The following is a 9126-nucleotide window of genomic DNA, read 5'->3' on the forward strand; positions in this document are numbered from 1 at the left end:
CATAGCCTTATTTAGGCCTCCTCGGATGGTCCAACATCCTCGGATAGGGCCATAGGCCCAGTTAATACCGCTTTTAACAATACTTTCTGAGTAACTGGCCCCCACCATTACATATTTTGAAAATTTAAATATTAAATTGTATATTCTTTATGTTCTTAAAATACAAGTCAAATTTCATGTTAATTAGAAGTTATTTACTATTTAGTTTTATTTTTTTATGTATAATTGTAGACAACAAAAATTTGAAATTTAAAGATTTGAGTGATGACATAGCTATTGATATTTGATCTTTTTGAAAATTTTCAAGTATAGAGGATTTAAGAAAAAAATATAATCCAATGATGGATTTACCAAAATTCACATCCAGTAAAAAAAGATTGAGTAGAGTTGTAGTCTTAATCTACAATCAAGTTTGTTGCTAAATTTTGTCCAAAGTACAATTATGTTGAGCCTAAAAAAATTTAGGGTGGTCCCAAATATTTTTTAAGGATAAAAAATCATAAACTTTTTAAAATTTACATATAATAATTAATTTTTTTCCAAGTTCAGGGTGTTCCTGTGTCCACCCTGCACTCGACATGGAGCCGCCAGCGTGTTAGACACTTCATTTGTTTTTGTTACTTTATTTACATGATACTAATTAAGTAATCTAATAGTTATGTGTTTTTAAGATGCTCTACGAGTTTACTCTAGAGTGTTCATCACGGTTCAAGCTCAAACCAACTATAAAAGAGTAGAAAAGCTGGTTCTCATCTTCGTGTTCTTTTTCCTCTCTCCCTCAGTCATTTACATGCACATGATTCTGTGATATCCTAGGAGAGAAGAGAGAAATGGGAAGAGCCCCATGTTGTTCAAAAATTGGTATGAATAGGGGTCCGTCAGTCCGTGGACTCCCAAAGAAGACACATTGCTCATGAACTATATTAAGGCTCATGGTGAGGGCCATTGGAGATCTTTGCCTAAAAATGCAGGTACTTCGTTTACTACTACAATAATGTATGACTAATTGCATTCTGTTTCTTAATATATATATATAGAGATAAATTGTTTGTTATAATTAGAAAGATAAAAATAACATGTTAAAAAAATCTCAACATAACTTTGATAATATGATTTAAGTATATGATCAGATATTAAGCAAAACAAGTTGAATTTTTGTTTTTACTCTAGATTTGGTGTTTTTTGTGCTTGAAGGGTTACTTAGATGCGGTAAGAGCTGCAGGCTAAGATGGCTGAACTATCTTCGACCTGATATAAAGCGAGGAAACATTGCTCCTGATGAAGAAGACCTAATTATCAGGCTTCACTCACTTCTTGGCAACCGTTGGTCTCTTATTGCTGCAAGGTTGCCTGGCCGAACTGACAATGAGATAAAAAATTATTGGAATTCTCATCTAAGCAAAAAGGTCAAGAACTCAGCAAAGAATGTCCAAAACGACCACAAAGGAGCATCAAATTGTGTTCAAGTTCCAAACAGGCGAAAGAAGAAGAATGATAATCAAGATAGTTCTAATGGAGAAATGATAATAAAGACAAAAGTTCATCAACCAAAGGCTGTGAGGGTTTCACCTTTTGCAATTACAAGGAATAATAGTATTGAAAGCATGGTAAGTGGTTCATCTAGTAATGGAGATGGAAACAATAATAATAATAATGGACTCGATCATGGAGAGGCTCTGAATTGTCCTTGGTTTTGGTCTGATCACAAAGATGCTGATATTAATGGTGGAGAGGCTCTGGTTTGTGAAAATAACCGTAGTGATTTTGTGAATGATTATGATGATGCATGTTACTTTTCATGCCAAAACTACTCTGAGACCACAGAAAATATGCTTGACAAGATTTATGAGGAATATCAGCAGCTTCTAGAGGATGAAAATGAACTCCCTTTGGACTCATTTGTAAAATCCTTGTTGATTTGATTGTATACTAATTAATAATAATAAAAAATTCCATTGTATGAATGGAAGTAGCGCTATCTAGTTAGGTTTATTATGGATTTGGCTGTACTAAAAATAAGAGCAACGTCATGTGTTTATTAAGTTATATATTAGCTCATCGATCATGCGGATTATGGTATGTTTAGTGTTTGTATTTTTGTATCATTCACGTGCTTACCTTCCTCTTTTACTCGCCACCCTTTCGATCTACATGCACATAAATACACATGCCGACTACCCAGCTATTTCTACCAAATACTAGTATTTTAGTTTGATTAATATTACAGACAATCGTTTAAAAAAGAATTAACATCAATTGAGTTTATTATTAGTGGTTTTTATTGGTTCTTGCCTGTGTTATTATTATTATCATTTTTTTTTACCTATTAATAATAACTTGTCACTTCAATTGTTGTAAAAAAATTTGTGCTATAGACTTATTGTTGTTTTAGTTTTGCAGTGAAAGTAGAGTGTAAACTTGAAGGCAAAGGGAATTACTATAAATGGCAACTTCGTGCACAGTAATTCACTTGGTACTATTTATGTAGTGGTTTGTACTTTGTACAAGTGGAACCACTATTTATGCAATTATGTACTTCACTCATCACAAAAAGTTACAAAATTAATCATAACTAGTCGCAAATCCATGCTATGCACGGGAACCTACTTGTTTGTGTGATAGACTAAAATAATTATATAAAATTTAAAATTGATTATGAAATTATACTATTTCATGAATTTCTCCTGTTTCACTTCAATTTTTATTACGATTTGATAAAAAAGTCATTGTTTGAACGTGCAATATCTTGTGAAAAATCTACAAATTGGTTTCAGATATTAAAATTTTCGAAATGACAAAAAATATTAAAGAATAAGAAGATTTACTGCCTAGAAAATTTTGAAACAAAATATGTATATATATAAATATATATATATATATATATATATATATATGACTACACAATAGAGAAATACAAGAGAAAAATATGTTATCTTTAAAAGAATATATAATTCATGGTATAATCGTTGAAATCTGCTAAACATGTTTAGATATTGCAATAACTAACGCAAAAATGTAGATATTAAAACTTTCAAAATGCCAACAAATAAAATTAAAGAATCGAATGATTCAGAGCATATAAATTATTGAAACAATAGAAATACGTATATATATATATCTGATAGAAAATTATATTATTTAAAAAGAATTAAATGATAGAATTAGAGTCCCAAATAAATTTATGAGTTTGAATAGCACCAGGACATAATGTTATGTATGAGTGTGGCATATGGTGATATATATTTAATTTTTTGTTGTTATCTAATATATAATAGCAAAAAATAAATTAACGCATAATCAAAAGATTTTGAAATAAAAAAGAAAAAATTATATTCTATAACGTAGGGTTCAAGAAGTTTGGTTGTAGGGTTTTTAAAAAATTAGTTAACTGGCACTATTTAGGTCAGTGAAGTCTACGCACATCCTCCACTTCCAATTTGCTTTCTTCACTAAGACAATGTTGGCCAGCCAATCGGGGTAATAAACCTCTCAGATGAAGCCAGCTGCAAGCAGCTTGTCTATTTCGTCCATGATGGCCTTATTACGTTCACGGGTGAAGACTCGTCGTCTTTGCTAGATGAGTTTCTTTTCTAGATCGACATTCAGATGATGCTGAATAACCTCTATCGCTATGCCAGGCATATCTTCGTGACTCCATGTGAAAATGTCCGGTTCTTCTTAAGAAACTGCACTAGTTCTTCATTCAATCATTCAGGTTTGTCCCTATTTTCGTCGTCTTCCTTGGTTCTCTGTCTACCAGCTCTACCATTTCTAGTGCTTCCACGTTCTCTTTCTCTTCCTTCTCAGTCATCCAGGTGTGGTTCTCCTTTATGGCTTAAACAACTTGGTAGCATTCTCTGGCTAACACCTGGTCTCCTTTGACTTCGCCTATACCGTGTTCAATTGGGAATTTTACCTTTAGGTAGTACGTAGACGTTGTTGCTTTCCAATGGTTGAGCATGGGTCTTTTGATAATCACATTGTACTGTTTGTTTTTAGACCCCTTAAAACACAACCAAATTAACCTAGTTAATTAGCCAAGTGATTACTTAGTCAAATTATCAAATCTAGGTTAACACAAATATATCATATCATTGTAAAGTGCGGAAAATAAAGAACATCTTCCAAATCACCTTTTTTTTTAATTTTCTATTATTATTATATGGTAACATCTTCTAAATTACCTATGACATGGGTGTGATGATTTAAAAAAAGAAAAAAAAAACATGAATTGGTAAACCTCAATCCTATCTATGTCTATAACCTTGAGATTTTGGAAACCTGACTGAGCCAAGTCTTTTAGTAGCTCACAGCCCAATCCATCAGCTCCTACTACTAACACTTTTGCATATTTTGCAAGATCCTCACTCAAGTCTCAACTACCACCAATTAAGACAAAAACCTTAAAAGTTTTAACATATTTGAATAACGATTAAACCCAAGAAGATTGAAGCTGAAAATTGATAAGAAAGAGAAGTACCACATGGGGGTACCTTGTTTGCCAATTAAGTCCATGAAATAAAAGAAAAATAACTGAACCCATAAAAGTTGAACGAAAAATAAAGACCCAGATATTATAAACTAAAGAAAATAAAAATTACTTTAAGAAAGTGAGTGAATTTGAAGGAAAATTTAAAAGAAACATTGCCATCACATAACCAAGTATATGCTTTGAAGAGCATCCCAAAAAATAAAAACCTATACCTGAAAGGCCAGAGACAACCTTCATGGCCTTCTACTTTGATCTATAATCATATAATCTTTTACAGAGGCTATTTGAGACTTAAAGATTCCATTTGTGGCACTGTGAGATGATAGCCTACCCTAATAAATAAAAATAGAATTGGTAAAGCAAATAATACCTTCATAGATTTCATCCCATCCAATGTAGTAATGATGTCCATTTTTCTTTTCAAATCCAAGGCTTTTGTTCTCTAAAGATTTCATTGCATCTTCCATCTCTCCAACTTCTCTTTTATGGTTATTGTCGTTGTTGCCTAATGAATTAAAAGAATAATCAAAATATTTAGTCAAAAACCATGTTATATGTACAAAAGATTGCAAGACTTTTATTTTTATTTATTTTATTTTACCTCATCCTCTTCACACAGGTTCAAATTTTTTGGTAGCACCAGACTCAACAATATAGTTGAAATTTGGTGGGTCAGTCTTGGTGGTAAGCTCAACAAAGAATCTGTACATTTGAAGTAGAATCAGAACCTTCGAATACCTAAATAATTGTCACCAATAACATCTACTTATGGGGAGCATCATGCATGCTTGACCCCTCAAAAGCCTCTAGGTTGAAGACAGGTGAGTAGTATTTGTCTAGCACCTTCCTCTTTCCCATCCTTCAATTATTAAAACCAAGAAAATTTTCAAAATCCAACACCTAATTGTAATGTGTAAGACACAAATAAATACTAAATCATAAGAAACAATTTGTTAGTAATCTCCATCATTTAATCAAACAAAACACATTCACTCAGCTTATTTTTACCAGTCAGCATCTGATACCAAATACCCCCCCCCCCCCTTTTTTTTACAGAGAAGAGTGCAATAGTGATACACATTGTGATTTCTTAGAATGAGCCAACAATTATGAACAATCACATGATAACAAAGTCAATGTTTGGTACATGTTTAGTCATATAACATACAAACGAATAAAAGAATTGAAAGTCAAAGATTTCAAGTTTTTCATATCTCCTCTTAGATTCATTGTGACTGCTTTGGTTCTCATTAAAATTATAAAATATGCAGATTGAAGTGGCTTTTCATTCTTCTTCTTATAGTCATGCTCCAGTTCCTCCTAACACATAGACACCTAATAATTAAATAAAACATATATAAAAAATATGCCAGAGTTCTAAAGATTGGTCATTTGGTTGCATTCAGATAAAAAAATAATAATAATAATGGAAAATTGAAGAACAAACAATCTGTGCAAGAGTATAAAACTAAAAGAGAAGAAAAAGAATCTATCCAATACCAGAACAATCTTATATACATAATATTCAACTCCATGCTTCATCTGGTTGTGCCCTCTAATACAGCAATCTCTTCATCAGTATTAGAGGGCACCGGTCTGACAGTAGTGAAGGGCCTCCCATAGATCTCTCTCTCTCCAACTCTCTCTGCACAATTTTTTTTTTTTTAAAAAAAAAAAAAAAAAAAAGGAAATCAAAATTGGAACAGAAAATTAACAACAAAAGGCTTGCATTTCTTCTCAATGTCAAAACAAAGGTCATATACCTGTATTCATAAAAAGCAAGGACTTCATTAATTTTGACCCTTTTTTCAAGTAGAGAAACCCCCTGATAGGATTAAAATCAAAAGCACAAACAGGAAGGAGGAAAACAAAAATCAAATAATAAGTCATAGATTAAAACCCAAATTGCCCAACAAAAATAACGAAATTTCCCATTTTTTAATCAAATGAAAGCAAACCCAGATTATGAATCAATTAGGACTACCCAAATTTTAATCGCATAAACACAATAAACCTAAAAACCCTAGAATATGAAACTAAGATCAAAAACCAAAAAATAATAGAAAGATTCACACAGAGAGAGAGAGAGAGTAGAAACATTGTGCATTTGAAATTTGCTCCACTACCTTCTTGTCTAATAACCCAGATATCAAGCCAAATAAATAAAAATAAACAACAAAATAGAATAGAACAGAACATGAAACTGAAACTGAAACTTACCGACAACTGTGTGGAACCGGAAGATGGAGGGAGATCGGTCTAACAGTAGTGAAGAGGCCTCCCTTAGGTTTCTCTCTCCAACACTCTTTGCATCGTATCAGATTTTTCTGTGTTTCACGATCACAAAAGCTCTCTATTCTTTATATATATATATATATATATATATATATATCTCTCTCTCTCTCTCTCTTAGTCGTTTTTTATGTAATATAGAGAAGCAGAGCATCCGGTTTAGGGTTTAGAAAAGTTTTATTATTATTATTATTATTATTATTATTATTATTATTATTTTAATATTGTGCTAACGTTGAAAATTGTAGAAGCTTCAAAAGCTTCGGTTTTATATAGATATATAGATTATGATTATTATTTAAAGAAAAAAAAAAAGTTAGAAACAAGTTGCTCTCTCGTTGATGATTGCAAATATGCAATTATTGTTTGTATTATTAACATGCAATAATTGCAAATATGCAATTATCAACGGGCAAATAAAATAATGCCTGCGAGAGCGATGGAGAAGTATTATTATAATATAATATAATTTCTAGCTAGTAGAGTGGGTTTAGCAATTAGTACTTGATTGAAGAATTTGGATCACAAGAATATGTTATTTTATACAACAAGATAATGAATTTTATTTTTGAAAGAATAGGAATCAAGTTAATGAATCTTGATCGAAGAATTTGAGGGCCATTTGATAATGTTGTTCTAGTAATATTACTTAAGTATTGTGAAAATATGTGTAGGCGAAAAAATATTGTGAAAATATATGTTATGTGATTTAAATAACGAAAACTGTTGTTCAAACAATTTTACCAAACATGCCTTGAGTTTCTAACTCAACTGTAGCCACAGGTTACAAAATAGACTAACGTACGTATTACTATTACGTACTTATCATACATAGCCTAGAGGGAACAGAATACAGATATTTTTGCTCATTCTGGTATCTCTAACTCTCATTATTTATAAATGAAAGAACAATTTTTTGGGTCAAGAAATTTGTCATTGATTTAAGTAGATTAACTTATATATGTTTCTTCACTTCTGACTTATATGTCACTGTCCAATTTTATCTTTGGCTTCCATCTCTTTGGGTTCAAGATTTACACAAGTAATTCGCACAACTTTTTGAATTAGGACATCTTTGCCATTTTCCTAGGGTTTTCATTGTTCTTGAATTTCTTCTAAATCTTTCTTGCATTCTTTGGCATGTATAATTATAAAAAAGAATAGTACACCACTATGATATAGTCTAAATGAAACAACCCAAAGATAGGAAAATGATTATCTCCATTTGAAATTGGTTAATTTCATGATTTAAATTAGATATTAAAAATCTAAATATTCTTCTTTAAAAAAAATTATAAATGTTTATCTAGAGGTATCCTCTAGAGTTTATAGGGAACTCTACTATATGGAGTTCTTTAAATCACCATATTTCCTTTATAATATATGGTTACTATTTGACCACATCATTTCCCTATTATAATCCAAAACAAAACAAAACAAAAAAAACAAAAAAAAAAAAACCCTCAAATCTTATCTTTTATTTTATATATAACGTTAGCGTCTTGTGTTTGTGTTGTGTTAAGGTAGGGATATTTGGCTAAATGACTCAACCCGAACTTGACTGATTTAATAATTATGCCATGACCTTTCAACCTTAACGCGACTTATTAATGAAGTGAGTTAACACAACATGATCCACTTGACACGCTTAATAAATGGATCGTGTTGGGTTGACATAAATGTGACACGACCCATGTCAACCCGCTTAATATCAAACAGGTTAGGTTGATACAAATTGTTAAGTTCTATATTTGTATAGTTTTGTTGGCAAATACGTGAACATAATCTTGTCTAGTTATAGTTCATAGAGTCTATAAGAATGTCTAGACAATGCTCAAAGTACCGCTATTCATTGTGCAAGAACAAGATTTCAAGTGATTCAAGGATCATAAATTTTAACAATTTCAACCATCGAAACTTTAGTTCGACCTATCAAAATGCATATGTGCAGAATCAAAAATTCAGCCCATCAACCCATCAGATGATTAGGGTTTTAGACCTACTTCAATAATTATATAAAGAAAACCCTAAGTCACATTTTTCAAGACTTTGGAGCTGCTGTTTTGAGATCTAAAACGTTATGTGCCTTCTCTTTTCAAAGTCACTACTGAAAATCAATTTATACATAATCTGAATATATAGGTAGATCTAAAGTTGCTACAAACCAGTCATCAAGAGTGTTGGATCTAAACTTTCAAGTGTGATCTTGAAGTCATAGACTAGAAGTTTATGTTGGAGAAAACCTTTAAGGGTGGTCTTGGACTCATGGTTTAGAGGTTTATGTAGAGACATTTGTAGGATTCAAAACTGGTTAAATATAGTGTTTTTACTTTTTATAGGGG

The 9126-nt window shown here is 31.4% G+C and overlaps 1 pseudogene; it reads left to right on the top strand.

Annotated features, from left to right (window-relative positions):
* Positions 1-715: 715 nt before the first annotated feature.
* Positions 716-2071, top strand: LOC126713591 (transcription repressor MYB6-like; annotated as a pseudogene).
* The last annotated feature ends 7055 nt before the right edge of the window (positions 2072-9126 follow it).

This window comes from Quercus robur, chromosome 2, assembly GCF_932294415.1.
Source record: "Quercus robur chromosome 2, dhQueRobu3.1, whole genome shotgun sequence".
NCBI lineage: Eukaryota > Viridiplantae > Streptophyta > Magnoliopsida > Fagales > Fagaceae > Quercus > Quercus robur.